Here is a 15,668-nt window from a genome sequence, read left to right as displayed (position 1 = left end):
TCGACGCCTTTGCGGCGACAGAAATTGTGTGCCTCCTTCATCACCCCTTGGGCCAGGGGAGTGCAGGGTCTCTCCAGCATTCTCAGAGCCTTGACCCTCCACCCCCTGAAACCCATGCCCCTCCCCACTGGAAGCCTCGCTGCTCCCTCCACTGCCAGAGGAGGTGCTGCTGGTCAGGTGGGGCCGGGGCTCTCTATAGCATCCCGAGAGCCCTTCCACCACTTTGCGCTGTGCCGGGGACAGTTCCCTGACACCACCTTAAGCTCCTTGGAGGAACGGTGGGATAGAAATGCAGTGAAATGAATAAATGCAGTGAAATGAACCAGAGGACTCATCTCTATGTGGTAGTCAGATAGAGCTATGAGCAGATATCAAAAGAGAATTCTCTGGGGCAGTGGGTGGGGGAGGTAAAACTTTAAAATGTGAAACCAGAACTTGACCTCAGAAGGAAACACGGTAAGGAAACATCACATTATGTGGAAAGAAAACCTCCCCTCTGCTGACGTTAAAGCCAGTCAGTATTTATCACCAAGTTGCAGAGTGTCATAGCAACTTGCAAAAGACAACACATCATGTAGGGTGACTCCCCCCCCCCTTTGAAATAATTAATGAGCGAAGAGCCATCATCTTGGTGTCCTGATTCAAGGAGGAGAGAAGTCATAATTCAGAAGGAGGGCAAACTGTATATATACAATTCCCTTCGCTCACTGCTGACATCCATAAATGACAGCATTAATTGCTCATCAAACATACAGAAGATCTTACTGTATGCATTTTGGACAGCCCTCAGCTGTCAGAAATTGACACCTGCCAGGATTGGTTCCCTTAACTCCATGCTTATTTTTTTCCTGAGGTGACAGGAGTCTGCGAAATTGACTAAGCCAGGCTGATGGTTATACATGAGAATGGAATGCTCTGAACAGAGGATGGTGTGCGATAGGTAACAGGTTGCAATTGCCACATAACTTTGGAACTCCCTTCCTAAAGAAGTTAAGCTGGCCTGCTGGCCTTATGCCGGCAGGTGGTGACATTTCTATTCCAACAGGCCTTTGGGAACTGACGGTTTTTGAGAAAAGGGCTGGTGCTGGGATGCTTTAATTGCTATTGTCTGTGTTTTAAATGGACCTTCTAAATATTATTTTAATTCTATTAGTGTTTAATTACATTTTAATCATGGTCTTTTCTATGTTTTTAGCTTGTTCTATTTTATCTGTGTAAGCCGCCTTGAGTCCTGGACTGGGGAAAGGGCAGCATATAAATATAAATATAAATAAATATAAATACCGTAGAATAGAAGTTTTGGGTGGTCAGCCAGATAAAGTGAGAATTGGTAAAAGGTATAGCTTTTACCATGGACTGCAAAAAGATCAAACTTATCCATCCTTAAAGAAATCAGCCCTGAGTGCTCACTGGAAGGACAGATCCTGAAGTTGAGACTCCAATACTTTGGCCACCTCATGAGAAGAGAAGACTCCCTGGAAAAGACCCTGATGTTGGGAAAGATGGAGGGCACAAGGAGAAGGGGACGAGAGAGGATGAGATGGTTGGACAGTGTTCTCGAAGCGACTGGCATGAGTTTGGCCAAACTGCGTGAGGCAGTGGAGGATAGGCATGCCTGGCGTGCTCTGGTCTATGGGGTCACGAAGAGTCGGACACGACTGAACAACAACAACAACAACAACAGCTTAAAATACAACGTAAGAATAGCCCTGCTGGGTCAGGCCAGTGGCCCATCTAGGCCAGCATGCTGTTCTCACAGTGGCCAACCAGATGCCTGAGCCCAGTTTCTCTACTTGTGATTCGCAGCAACTGGAATTCAGAGACATACTGCTTCTGACAGTGTAGGTACAACATCCTCCATGATTATAAACCTCCTTTAAAGCCATCCAAGCTGATGGCCATCACTACTTATCATGGGAGCAGATTTCCAAAGTTCCCTGTGAAGAGGGATCAAATATCAAACCACTTTGAGAATTGTAGCTCTGAGAGGTGAACAGGAGTCTCTTGACACCCTTAACAAACTACAGCTCCAAGGATTATTTGGGGGGAGCTATGACTGTTAAGTGGTATAATAGTGCTTTAAACATATGGTGTGGAGGGTCTTTAGCTCAGTTGCTCTTGGATTGTTTTACAGCCTTAATTAATGTGCTATAGCAGCTTACTTAACGGTGCTCTGTAGATTGGTTTTGCAAATATCAAAGTGCATCTAGCAAACTCAGGAGACTGTATGGGAGCATTCCCAGGGAAATCAGATTTTGTTCCTTGCTTGGCCTGAATTCACTCTCCTCTTCCCACTCCTAACTCCCAGATTATCACTCACTCTTCTATTTTTCTTTGATAAATGGTGTCCCCTACTGGTTTGATAAAACATATATAAATCACTAGACTCCTGGGGCCTTTCTGCAGGATCCTGAAAGCACACTGCTACTGGCTGCCTAGGGGAAACCTGCTTTGTAGACTCAGAACCCACCTTCAGTCCCAACCTTCAAAAAGGAACATAGTTTTCTTTCCTGCTACTCCTTTTTCTTTCTCCTCATATAGCAGACCTTGGTAGTACATTGTGCAACTGCCTCGCAAGCAGCTACATCCATTTTGGACACACACCCCTTCTTATAATTTCTTCTAGATCTTTATTCTTTTCATTATTTGCATCCCTCACAATCGGCAACAAATGGTGGCAGAAGTATTGGTTACATAAAGTTACCACTTCATGGAATCGTAGAGTCGCAAGGCATGCCAGGAGTCATCTCGTCCAACCCTCTTTAATGCAGGAATCACAGCTAAAGAATCCCTGAGCAATGACCATCCCACCTCTTAAAAAAAAAAAAAAAACTTGCAATGAAGGAGAATCCACCATCTTCCAAGGTCATCTGTTCCATCTCACCCTGTCTCACCCTGCCCAAAAACTGTGCTCCTCAGATGTGACAGTGCTAAGGGTACCACATGCTCCAGTGGTGCACTTACGATGCACTAGAAACTGGGCATTTAAATGTTACAGCTCCAGTGCTCTGGAATTAGTTACCAACTGAATTTAGACAGGCATCTATATTGAATAGTTAGTTAGTTAGTTAGTTAGTTAGTTAGCTAGTTAGTTAGTTATTTTCTATACCGCCTTTCATCCAAGGATCATGGGGCAGTTTACAAGATGAAAACACATAACACAGCAACAAACTAAACCAGGCTTCCTCAACCTCGGCCCTCCAGATGTTTATGGCCTACAACTCCCATGATCCCAGTGATCAGCATAGCTGTCAACCCTCCCTTTTTGCCTTCCCTTCTGGGGAGGCTGTCAACCTTCCCCCTATTCCAGCTATATAGGGAATTTCCCACAAAAAAGGGAAAGGTTGACAGCTATGGCCAGGGATGATGGGAATTGTAGTCTCAAAACATCTGGAGGGCTGAGGTTGAGGAAGCCTGAATTAAACAATACACCCCCCCCCCAAGTTTAAAAGGTCATTGATTGTTGAATTAGCCAAAAGCCTGGGAGAAGAGGAAAGTTTTTGCCTAGTGCCTAAAAATATGTAAGAAAGACTCCAGGTGAGCCTCCCTGGGGAAAGCATTCCACAAGCAGGGAGCCACCACAGAAAAGACCCTCGTCTTCTCATGGAGGAGGCACATGAAGAAATCCCTCCAACGATGGTTGCAGGGTCTGGGTCAGTTCATATGGAGAGAGGTGGCCCTTGAGGAATTGCAGTCCTGAACTGTTTATAGCTACTGAAGCCATTTTTACCTGAAAGACTGTCTTCCTTTCCATTGCCTGGTAACAAGTGGATGATTTTGATGATCAGCTGGCTTTTTCACTGGTAGCACCAATGTTGTGGAATGCTCTCCCTGCTGAAATACAAAAGGCGCCATTGGTATTAGTGTTCTGCCAATTCTTAAAGATGCACTTGTTTAGGCAAGCATTCCCCTGATCTCCTGACCCCACCTCCTGTTTTAATTGCTGTTTTAATTGTGCTGTTTTAATGGCCTTGTTTTATGGCACAGTTTAATTGTGGATGTTTATTTTCATGTTTCAACAGAATTTTGATTTATTGTATATTTTAATTATGTGTTTTTTTCATAATTGGGTTTATACTTGTAAATTGCTCAGATACCACTTTGGAAATTAAGACCCAAATAAATTTAACAATCACCACTGGCATATTTTTTGGTTCAAGAAGAATTTCCCTGAAGTGTAACTCGGTCATGTTATGGAATAACAATTGTACAGTTGTAGAAATTGTTTTCTTGGTTTTAATTTACTGCGTTTGTAACCTTTTAAAATTTAGTTTAATTGTATTGCACTCTGCGTCAGTAACCTTTGGTGGTGAAGTGGTTTATAAATCCGCAACCGAATCAATAAAATAAGTGTGTTCCATCTTAGTTTAGGCTGAGATGCACTGATGGACACCTACCAGCTGAAGGCACATTTTTAAACATTTCACAGTACCACCACCCTACACAAATGAATTTTCAGACAAATAGCACACAGTAAAACAGCTAGGGCAAGTATCCTTGTTCAAGGAGGCAGGAAACATGCTGCTGTTCTCTAGAATGTCACATGATGCTGTGTAGTAGTCAAAACTGCATACAAACAATCTGTATACTGTATTAGGAGAAATTCACACAAAAATGCTGATGAAGATTTTTTTATGTTGTTTTAAAACAAGATTAAAAATTGCAAATTGCTGTGCAAATGTGAAGAACCAACGTTAAGACTGTAAAATGAGAAACTTAAGTTGACAGATTTGTCCATCCGTCATTGCCATATGGAATAAGCTCTAATTGTTAACATTTTCCACACAGTTACGTTTTCAGGTTTGCAATTGTGGAGAGAAAAGGCTGTTTATACGTGTGAACTGTGAGGAAATTCAGGGTTCACTTACTTGTAAACAGAACGTGTAGGGAATGTGTGGATCTCAATCCAAGAGGCAAACGTAGATCTAGTGTTTCTGTTGGAAACTTTCTTCCACCCCATTCAAACACTCAAGGAGGCCCACTTCAGAAACCAGTTTGGCAGGAATGCTGGCAAGGAAAGATCAAGCAGTCCTGCAAACATGTTTGATTTCCTCCAAGTAAATCCATCTGGGATAGAATCTTAGGTGGAGGGTTTTTTGCTTAAGCCATTTTGCTTCTCAGATCATTCTCATTTATCAATTTGCAACAGAATCCCCTCCAAAGAATCCCAGAGAAAGTCCTAGGTGCAGATTCCCAAAGACAATAATAGTTCAAAACTGTAATGTGGATTTTTAAATCTCTCATCAGGCTCAGGGACATTACTCAATGATTGCAACCACTTTCCAGTTGGGAGACATTTTTGTTCCAACCAGCTTCCCCAGATGAATGACTATATCTGTGCCGTGGGTGTCCATTTTCTGTTTTTGAATTAGTACAGTGAATTAATGAATCTGTTCACTCCAAGCGCTGCATTTATTATACAGGTCACATTAAGGAAAGACGTAACAGGAGTCTTTTGAAGAGGTACTACTGGAGTTTATTATTTATCCCGAAAGGGAAGTTGGGAGCAAAAAAGAGAGAAAGAGAGGCAGGAAGCAGCCCAGCATTCAAGCTGGTTCACCCGGCCAAAGTCCTCTGCCTTTTCAGCAACGCCAAAGTCCGCCTCAAAAAGCCATTCACGTTAATTAGAGTTTTGTAAAAGGAGAAATCCCCACCCCCAAAAAAGATGTCAAATTTTATCTGGAGTGTTAGTGATGGATGGATGGAGTGAGGCTTTTGGGCCTCTTAATTGGGTCTGTTTGCTCAAGCGCCACAAACGCTTTTGACACGAAATGTTCTAATAACCCGGCAGCACAGGTGGCCCACGTTCCTGACAGCCCTGGTCTTCATGTCCGTTCCGTTCAGGGTCCGCACGACTGAACAGACGGCTTTGGGCCTTACAGTCATTAACCCTCATGTTCTCAGCCGGTCACCTAGCAACCAATTTAAGTAGCCGGGATCTGTTAACATCCATACCAGAAATCCACACAAATAAAAGAGGTTCTGGGGTAGACTGGGTTTTATCGACATAGATCTCATGAGGGTTTGGTGTGGCTTTTTTCTTCCTGATTAACAATGTGGGCTGAGTGAGAGGCAGTCAGCAAAAACCTCCCACTTTTGACACACATTCAAACATCTCTGCATATGTTTCTAGAAGTTCAGTTTGGTTTAGCTGGTCTAAACATCAAGAATGCAGTGTAAAGGTTATCAGGGCAACCGTTAAAACAAAGATACCCACAATTTGCATGCACACAAGTTGTGGTGCTTTCATTTATTTTATTTATTTCACAAAATTTGTGTGCTGCTTGATTGTATAACACACAAAAAAATCAAAGCAGTTTACGGAAAAGATAAAAGAATAAAAGTATCACTAAGAAAAATCAACAGCAATAATTGAGTCATTTCATATCAAGTGATCCAACTTATTTTACCCCATGTCATCCAGTTTTCTTAATATTTTGTACACTTGTTGAATGATCAAAACTAAGTTTAAATCTGATTTTTTTTTTTATCTCATCCCGTTTGTGAGTTATGAGGATTTGAATTTTTTTTTTAATGGACAATTTTGGCCTTGCCAGAGTACACAAAAACTTTAAAAGCTCAGCCCAATATTGAGATGCGTCAAAACTAAAGACACCAATTTCTTCAGAACTACGTGGGCTTTAATATTATATGCCAAATTTTAAAATTTAAGTTACATAATTTAAAAAGTGATTTTTTAAAATAAAAAAATGTATTGATTATTTAATATTTCTAAGAGCTACCTGCAAAATTCCATCTTGGAATCTCAATGGAATCATGTTTTTAAAATATATTTTGTACATACACGTCCGCCTTATTGGGTTCTATTTAGGATAAATGCGTCTTCTTGGAGTAAAATAGAATAAACAAGACTTCAAACTATAATATCAGTTACTTCAGGCATTTCTTCAAAAAGTCATTCAAAGGTATCTGAAAAGCTAGTCAGGCTTTTCTTTCAAAAATGTGTTCTAAAGCCGAGTGATAGGTTGCTATTGCATGTTAGAATTAACGCTTTGAAATAATTATTGTTAGCACTACCTATTACCTATTACCTCATGAACATTGCAACAAAATACATATCAAGCAAAAAGTATGACACTGCAGGAACTCTTTAACTGGTGCCAATATAAGACCCCTTCTATCCAGTTCTTATTTGCAACAAATGAGGAGTACAAAAAAGAAGAGTGAAAGTGGTGAAGGGAACACAAGGATTTCAATGTTTTGTTCCATCTACATCCATTCTAACAGAAATTGTGACCATTTCCTACCTCCCCACTCCTATAAACCTCAGCCTCTTGAAGACATGGGGTCGACTTGGTAGGGAGCGACAGCTTTGCTGCATGCCTTCCACGTGTAAACCTCTCAGGACCTGCAAGGCTTCCTCTCATTGTCTTTGGCTCTCCTCAAAGCGAGGGAGAGATGATTGATGGTTCGGAGACATTTCCATGTCATGTATTATTGACACTTTTAAACCTTGGCTTTATTGCTAACTCTTAAATTGTAGCTGTTGTTTTTTGTTCCCCGTGCAATAAACTAAAAGGCAAAGCAGCTAGATCGCACCGATTAGGAGCAGATAGCAGCTTGTATTACACATGCAAATAGGGGTGTTAATCGTTCATTAAGCAACCCTAAATTAAATATATATTTATTTTGTTGGGACAAGCTGTACCCTGCATTGCAAAAGAAGCGGGCGAGATAACCATCTTGGAACAGCATCTGGAGGGGGGGAGGGGAGGGAAGAAAGTTGCTGTTTTATCTAATCTGATGTTTTGCAACCTGTTACCTCACTCACTGCCAAAGCTGGCTGCTCATAGAAAGCAGGCAATTAATCATCCAGGGCTGATTGTTTTTGAATAGCAGTCGCTGATGCTTTGGCATATGAGGAAAGCCCGCTTATGAATTTGTCACCTTTGTAACCCAGCTATTTCTTCACCAAGCTCAGGGCATCGTGCATTGGTGATTGTTCTAACAACAATCTTGAGAGGTAGGCTAAGCTTGGAGATGATGATTGGCCAACATCACCGCAGGGCCAGGCCAGGAACACTTAGAACTACAAATGATTAATTGGTATATAAAGGATCGAAATAAAATTAAGAGGCAAATGTCAAGATGACATACCCACTCCCCAGCCTGAGTAGCAGCTGAACCTTCCTTCAACACGGAGGACAGAACAACATCTTCCACTGTACCTGAGAACTACAGGCTAGTTAGAAGGTGCAGGATAGGGTATTTATTGTTATAAATAATAAAGCTGTATAATGAAGCTGTATAATGAAGTCCCCTACCCCTGCTCTAGGGACGCGGGTGGCGCTGTGGGTTAAACCACATAGCCTAGGACTTGCTGATCAGAAGGTCAGTGGTTCGAATCCCCGCGACGGGGTGAGCTCCCGTTGCTCGGTCCCAGCTCCTGCCAACCTCGCAGTTCAAAAGCACATCAAAGTGCAAGTAGATAAATAGGTACCGCTCCGGCGGGAAGGTAAACGGCGTTTTCGTGCGCTGCTCTGGTTCACCAGAAGCGGCTTTGTCATGGTGGCCACATGACCCGGAAGCTGTACGCTGGCTCCTTCGGCCAGTAATGCGAGATGAGCTCCGCGACCCCAGAGTCAGACACGACTGGACCTAATGGTCAGGGGTCCCTTTACCCCTGCTCTACAATGACTATAACTCCTGGGAAAGTGAGGACTTTTAACTGCCTTCTTTTCCCACTAGCATTCAAGGCTGGCCCTATCATTAAGCAGAGTGAAGCAACTGCCTCAGGGGCAGCCCCTGACTATTCCTTCTGAGCCCCTGGTAATTGCCCTCTGATGCCACATGGCCTCTCCTATGTCCCCCCCCCCAAAAAAAAATTCAGCCTGCTGCCTCCAGAGTGTTGGAGGATGCTACCCCATCACAAGCATTAGATTTGACTGCTGGCCCAGGCAGCTTCTGTGTGTAGACTTGGTTAGGAGCACTGAAAGCAGGTCCTTAAATTTTGCTCCATAGAGCCACTGTTGGCAAGTGGAAACAGACCAGAGTTGCATCAGAAGTAAAATGACGTGGAAAAATTTGTTTAAACTGAAACAAAGAAATGGTGAAAATATACCGGTATACCGGTAATCTCTTCCATTACTAAAAAATATAAAAGAATGCATGAATGAAATGTAAGAGTGCATATTATAAATGGAAAACGAGATCAGATTGGCGAATAAAAATAATTAACCCTTAAGTAAGTAATTAATCCAACAGTTAACAAAAAAGCATTCATATTCCTAAGTCCTAAACTGCATCCTCCTAAAACTTCCACCAGTCCAAACTAGTTGAAAGCTTACTAAATTCCAGCCTTATAGCAATTTGACAAAGATCAGGAGTGGGAGTGGATTATAACTGCCAATCCAAGCAGGGATCTGAGGAACTGACTTCTGTGGTCTCAAAGGGAAAGTTGGGAAAGAATCATCCAGGATCCATTGTAAAGGAACCAGAAGGGTTAGAAGGGGAAATAAGTTCAGTTTTAAAAAAAAGGAGAAATGTTTAAAACTGGATGTCTGAACCTCAGAAGGGAATAAACAGAAAGTAAAATGGAAAAAAATGAAAAATGATTTTAGGGTTAAAAAGTAAATAATATTTCAAAAATGAATCAATTCAAAATGGTTCATGAGCCAATATCCAGACCCGAGAAGGCTGGCTTAGAGCAGCTTCAAAAGCTGAAATCTCTCAAAGGGAAGACAAAAAGGCATGTCACATTCAAAAAGCTCCCAAAACAAGCATTAATCTGTTAGCAAAACTTGGAGCTGAACAAAAAATTATTTTAAAAAATTATGCAATGCACAAGTGAGTTCTAGCATTGAGAGCAGTATTTTTTAACACTCCAAATTTCCTGCATTCTGATTTGTCCTTTTCTCTCGCCCCACATTTTTCTCACCAAAATTCAGTTTTGTATTTTTAAACGGTGAACACAAGCAGAAACCATGTAATTCCAAGCTGTATGGGGGTATGAAGAGAACTGCTAGCCACACATGGAAGAACAAAAACTGTATCTTCTTCCTTCACAGAGATGCATGGTCTCGACTTGACAATGGCCTTATCTGCTTCTCACATTCCAGACAGAAAAGCATTTCTGCCCTCAAGACAGGCATTCAGGACTACTACAGCCATGCACCAAAACTTCTTGGCTCAACATTTCTCTTCCATTCCACTCCACAGCTTTGTAGGGTGAATATCTTCACCCTGTGTGCAGATCCGTCCCCCCCCCCAAAAAAAACCTGAGCTCCCTGAAAGGTTCCATCTCTTCCTTTGTCTCAGGTAACAAAATGTCCTTGGCCAGCCCTCCAGACATGGCACCTGGGACAGCATCTCGGTGTCCTTCATTTAGTCCCATCAAGGTGAGTTGAACACACACTTTGCTCTCTTCATCTGAAACTAACAGGACTTAAAAGTGGACAAATTAAACTTTTCTTTTTAATCTCTCTCTCTTATAACCCTAGAACTCATGGACACCCAATGAAGCTGAATGTTGGAAGATTCAGGACAGACAAAAGGAAGTATTTCTTCATTGAACTGTGTAATTGAACTGTGGAACTCATTTCCACAGGAGGCAGTGATGACCACCAACTTAGATGACTTTAAAAGAGGATTGGAGAAATTAATGAAGAAAAGGGCCGTCGATGGCTACCAGCCACGATGGTCACGGTTAGAGGCAGCAGTGCTCCTGAATACCAGCATCTGGAAGCTACAGGAGGGGAGAGGGCTTTTGTGCTCAAATCCTGCTTGCTGGTTTTCCACAGGCATGTGGTCGGCCACTGTGAAAAGAGGGTGCTGGACTAGATGAGCCATTGGCCTGATCCAGCTGCCTCATCATATTGTCTTTTCTTCCTATAATATTGTTCATAGAAGCCAAAAAAACTTTGCAACCCGGAACTAAAGGCAGTTTACTCTCCAACACCCAGAGAAAGCCTTTAGCTGAGACATGGAAGGATTAGCAGAGCGAGTGCCTGCAAAGTCACGCGGTAAATAAAGCTGTTCCTTTTCATTCAAGGTAGCTACTGTCTAGCAGTACATAATTAATATCGACTTGAAAGGCAGACTTCCCAAGGGAACCTAAACAAGTGCTGATGCTACATGCCGATAAAAGGAACAATCTGGGTAGCTGGTGGTCTGTTTATGCCATAACCTAAATGAATATTTGTCAGTTCCAGTTGGAATCTCTTCTGTCTTCTGCATAAACACTTGGCCTTGGAATAAGGGGGAACCTATGGAAGATGGAACAGGAAACTCTGCTGGGTTGGAAAGAATCCAGCCGGCAGGAGAAACAGATGGTACCCGCTATTAAACCTTTGTCTTATTTATTGAAAGTATTTCTATACCATTTTTCATAGGAAAGTTTGCACAATGGTTTACAAGCAAGGTGCGGTGTCAAATCAACAAAATTAACAGTGCAAAATTGCACCAGATAAAAACGTCGTAAAACATCAAAATCCATGCAACAGAATAGCATACAATCTTCCCATAATTCAGAGTAGGGTAACTAGAGGTACCCTAAGCCTGGCTGAGTAAAAATGTAAAGATGTCTTAGCAATGATGCAACTAAGTATCCCAAATGGTATATGTACCAAATTGCCCAATAACAGGGAAGGAGAAAATATGATGGGCAAGTCCGTTGGAGAACATGAGAAAGCAAAGTAATGAAAAACTTTTATTATCAGCCTTGATCATAAAATGAAGGATGTTATTATGTCTTATTGTTTTCATTTTTAGCTTTGTAAAACTATAAAATCCAATAAAAATATTAAATATGAATAAAATTGATAATGGCAACAGAGCAACTTTGAAATGAACTGTTGTAAGGTGCATAAAGTCCCTGTTTGGGCTGACAGAGAAATGGGCAGCGGAACCCCTGCTGCATGGGGCCCCCGGTGGGTAGCCCAGAAACTCTGAACACCAGGACCCCACACCAACCAGGCTCATTCCACCTTCCAGGGAATTCTAAGAAATATACTGGGTGAGGAAAACACAATGGACCTCCAACAGAAATCTCATCACTTCGTCAGTCTCAGAGGTAGTCACAGGAGCTAAAGGGGTATAAAGTAAAGCTATGTTTACAGGGTAAAGAGGGTCTGAAACTCAGCAGGTAACAGCGCTGGAATCCTGTTGACTTCACAAACCTTTGGAACCAGATGACCTGAGCTGATCCTTCCTTCCTTCCTTCCAAGAAATCCAGCCAAATGAGGAAAGAATATATTTTAATTAGCTGTCGGCTGTAACGATAACAATGGAATCAAGTAAATGTTCTTAATTCTTAGCTTTTAATAAATTTAAATACAAAATTTAAATGTTGCATCTCTGGCTAGAAAGCAAACTGGCAGAGCATTAAAGGGTTACAAATTTAGCTGGAATGAGCACAAATCAGATTTTTTTTTATGATTGCAGCTAAGTAATAATCCCACAGGAGACAAAGTTCTTTTCTTCAAACTATGCCAACAAAGTAAGCTGGAGAACACACACACACACACACACACACACACACACACACACACCCCTTAGGAAACTTAAGAATATATTTGAAATTTTAAGTATTCTTTTTAATAATAATAATAATAATAATAATAATAATAATAATAATAATGAATTCACCCCACGACTCAGGAAACAATAATCAGATGACCTCAGCTCCAAAAATATTCCACTGTAGTGGCTATGCCAGGTTGGAGAGTTCATGTGGAAAATAAAAAGCTTTTTAATGTCTCCAAGTATCAGTCATCACTTCCAGATACCTCTAAATACAGCCATTCATTTCACGCTGCAGGATATTGTATCGAAAAGCAAGGCAAGGTACAGCCAATCCAGCACCTTCCATTGCTAACTCCACACAGCACACACATGGACCTCTGGCAAAGTGTGTTTTTCCTATTTGGAACAGGGCTTCTTCAGTGCTGGAGAAAGATTTGTGGAGCGAGTGCTCCTCTTGGATAGGGAAATTATTCACAGCCCTCTGCAATGCAGTCCTAACATTCCATGAGAGCTACATGTCAGAGATGCTCCTAGTGATTCAGCAACCACTTCCTTCTGTGATATGCATCAATCTTGTATGGATCAAAGCAATGCATAGCAATAGAGCTAGCCCTACCATTAGGCAGAGTGAGGAAGATGCTAGGGAGAAGGGAATGGCAGCAAGGTGTTGGGAAACAGAGCTGTGTGTGCCAGCACTCCCTAGGCTAGCGTGCTACCCCCACAGGTGCAGTGGAAAACACTGACCCCCCCCCCACCAGGGTAAAAAACAATTCAGTAGAGAGGGGGGAGGAATTTGATTCAGTTCACATTTAAAGGCAAAACTACCAAATTCGTACATTCTTGAAACAATGCAGTTCTCTAGCTAAGCAACGTGTACAAAAATGCTCAGCTCTCATCTGTGGCTCCTAGAAGTTGTCAGCAGGTGACAGCAGCCACATTCCAGGAACGACTATGACTGGCTGGCTAAACCAGGAGAGGCTAGGCGATGGGTCTCAAACCCTCAGTGAGTTAGGGACTTCCACTGCAGGTGAAGACAGGCTCTGGCAGATTGAGGGAAAGAGACCAATTGTGGGTCCAACGGTCAACGAGACAGTTTCTGCACTTGCTGTAGAGGGAAGTGAGGAAGAAGAAGAAGAAGAAGAAGAAGAAGAAGAGGAGGAGGAGGAGGAGGAGGAGTTTGGATTTGATATCCCGCTTTATCACTACCCGAAGGAGTCTCAAAGCGGCTAACATTCTCCTTTCCCTTCCTCCCCCACAACAAACACTGTGTGAGGTGAGTGGGGCTAAGAGACTTCAGAGAAGTGTGAGAAGCCCAAGGTCACCCAGCAGCTGCATGTGGAGGAGCGGAGACACGAACCTGGTTCCCCAGATTACGAGTCTACCACTCTTAACCACTACACCACATTGACTCACAGATGGAGCTCATCAACCTGGGAAGGTAGCCCATCTAGGAGAAGGAGAACTCTGATCCTAAACCTCTGCTGCGTTGAAGGATATATTCGGGAGAAGAAAAGGCTAAGGAGTAAACCCTAAACAAATCCAGAGTGGAGACCCTAAGATGGTTGGATGGTGCCTTGTGTGCCTCCTTCTGGCAACTTCTGCAGCCAAGCTGGTTCCAAACGTATTGCTCGGCTTTCCTTGGAACCATATCAGCCAGGTTGAGGGTATGGTTTTGTCATCTGGGTAGCCCAGGACCTCCATACACACTCAGACCCTCCAAGTGTCCCTATTTTCCAAGGATGTTCCTGATTTAGAGAAGCCGTCTCAGTTTCTGATTTGATCCCGTAATGTCCCACTTTTCCTTAGGATGTCCCTATTTTCATCGGAGAAATGTTGGAGGGTATGCACACTGCCCAGGCTTTCACCCCAGGGAGGTCACTTCACTGCTGCTAACACCCTGCTGTTTGACTTCACCACAGAGGTGCACTCCATTGTCTTTTGAGACAGACAAATACCAACAACATAAGGAGTGCGGGGCATGACAACGGTTGGGTCATCTTTGCTGCTTCCATTCAGTCCTGCAGCTCTTGTACCTTGGAATCACAACTTCTGGACCCTGTGCTTGTTTGTTGAGCCTGTACCACCATTAGCCTGAATAAATCTCTCTTCTTTTGTGATACGAGAATGGCAGGAACTTCTGGCTGGTGGGCCAATACTGGTCCATCAGGAGTTCTGATTTGGCACATGAAGTTGGTTTTGTTAAACCATGTGCACTTGTCAGTTAGTGGTGTGCGCACCTTGATGGGCAGGTTTGATATGCACAATGGAGCCCTGCACTGAGCAGGATTGAACCCCAGCTCACCACCTGATGGGTAGGAAATTGAGTCTTGCTTTCAGCTGCATGTGCAGCTGATCCCTTCACTGAACAGGACTGAACTCTCCTCACCCATCAGCTGAGCCCAAGGCAGTTCATTCCTGCCTTGGTTTGGCTGCATGTGCCAGTTCTCCATAGGGAACTGGCTCACATAGTCAATCCCTGTGCCAAACAGGGCCAATCAATCCCTGTGCATGCCAGTCAATTTCTGCAGAAAGCACAACTGAACTCCCGCTCAGCTGATGCACAGAGAATTTAATACTGCTCAGTTTAGCTGCGGGCACAGTGAAAAATGTTGGAAGGCATGTTCAGCCCCCCATGTACATTGGGACAAGAACAACTGTGGCCTACTTTACAAGGCTGCTATTAAGGATTGCTGAAAAAAATGTGTGTGAGGCACTTTGAACTTTCCCCCAAACACTATATAAACTACCCCCCTCCCCTAGGTAATAAAATCCAGCCACTGAAATCCAAATCTTTGGGAAAGGTGCTGAGTTGCAGATATTTACTTCCTCCGTGACATAAATGCTCATGTTTTAAAGTCTAGTTTACACAAGATAAGAGAGCAAACTTGGGCTGATGTCGCCGAATTGTTGCCTGAGGCGCTGCGTGGATGTCAGAGCGCTACCAACTAGGCCTGGAAGCATTAGTTGATTACTCAGTGTGATTAACCAATTAATAGCTTGATTACATAGTAAATATACAGCTCTGGCTAATTGGAACTGACAACCCACTGGGGGTCTTCGACTTCCACTGCTGGGGCTGACATGTTGCTTAATGCTCCACTTTCATACAGTGCTGCCTCCCACAGCCCAACTTGCACCCCTAACCTTTCTCCACCCCCTAATGAATAATTGTTTGTCTCCTAACA

Source organism: Lacerta agilis, chromosome 13 (genome assembly GCF_009819535.1).
Source record: "Lacerta agilis isolate rLacAgi1 chromosome 13, rLacAgi1.pri, whole genome shotgun sequence".
NCBI classification, from domain to species: Eukaryota; Metazoa; Chordata; class Lepidosauria; order Squamata; family Lacertidae; genus Lacerta; species Lacerta agilis.
The sequence above is the reverse complement of the archived record's forward strand: the minus strand, read 5'-3'. Positions refer to the sequence as shown.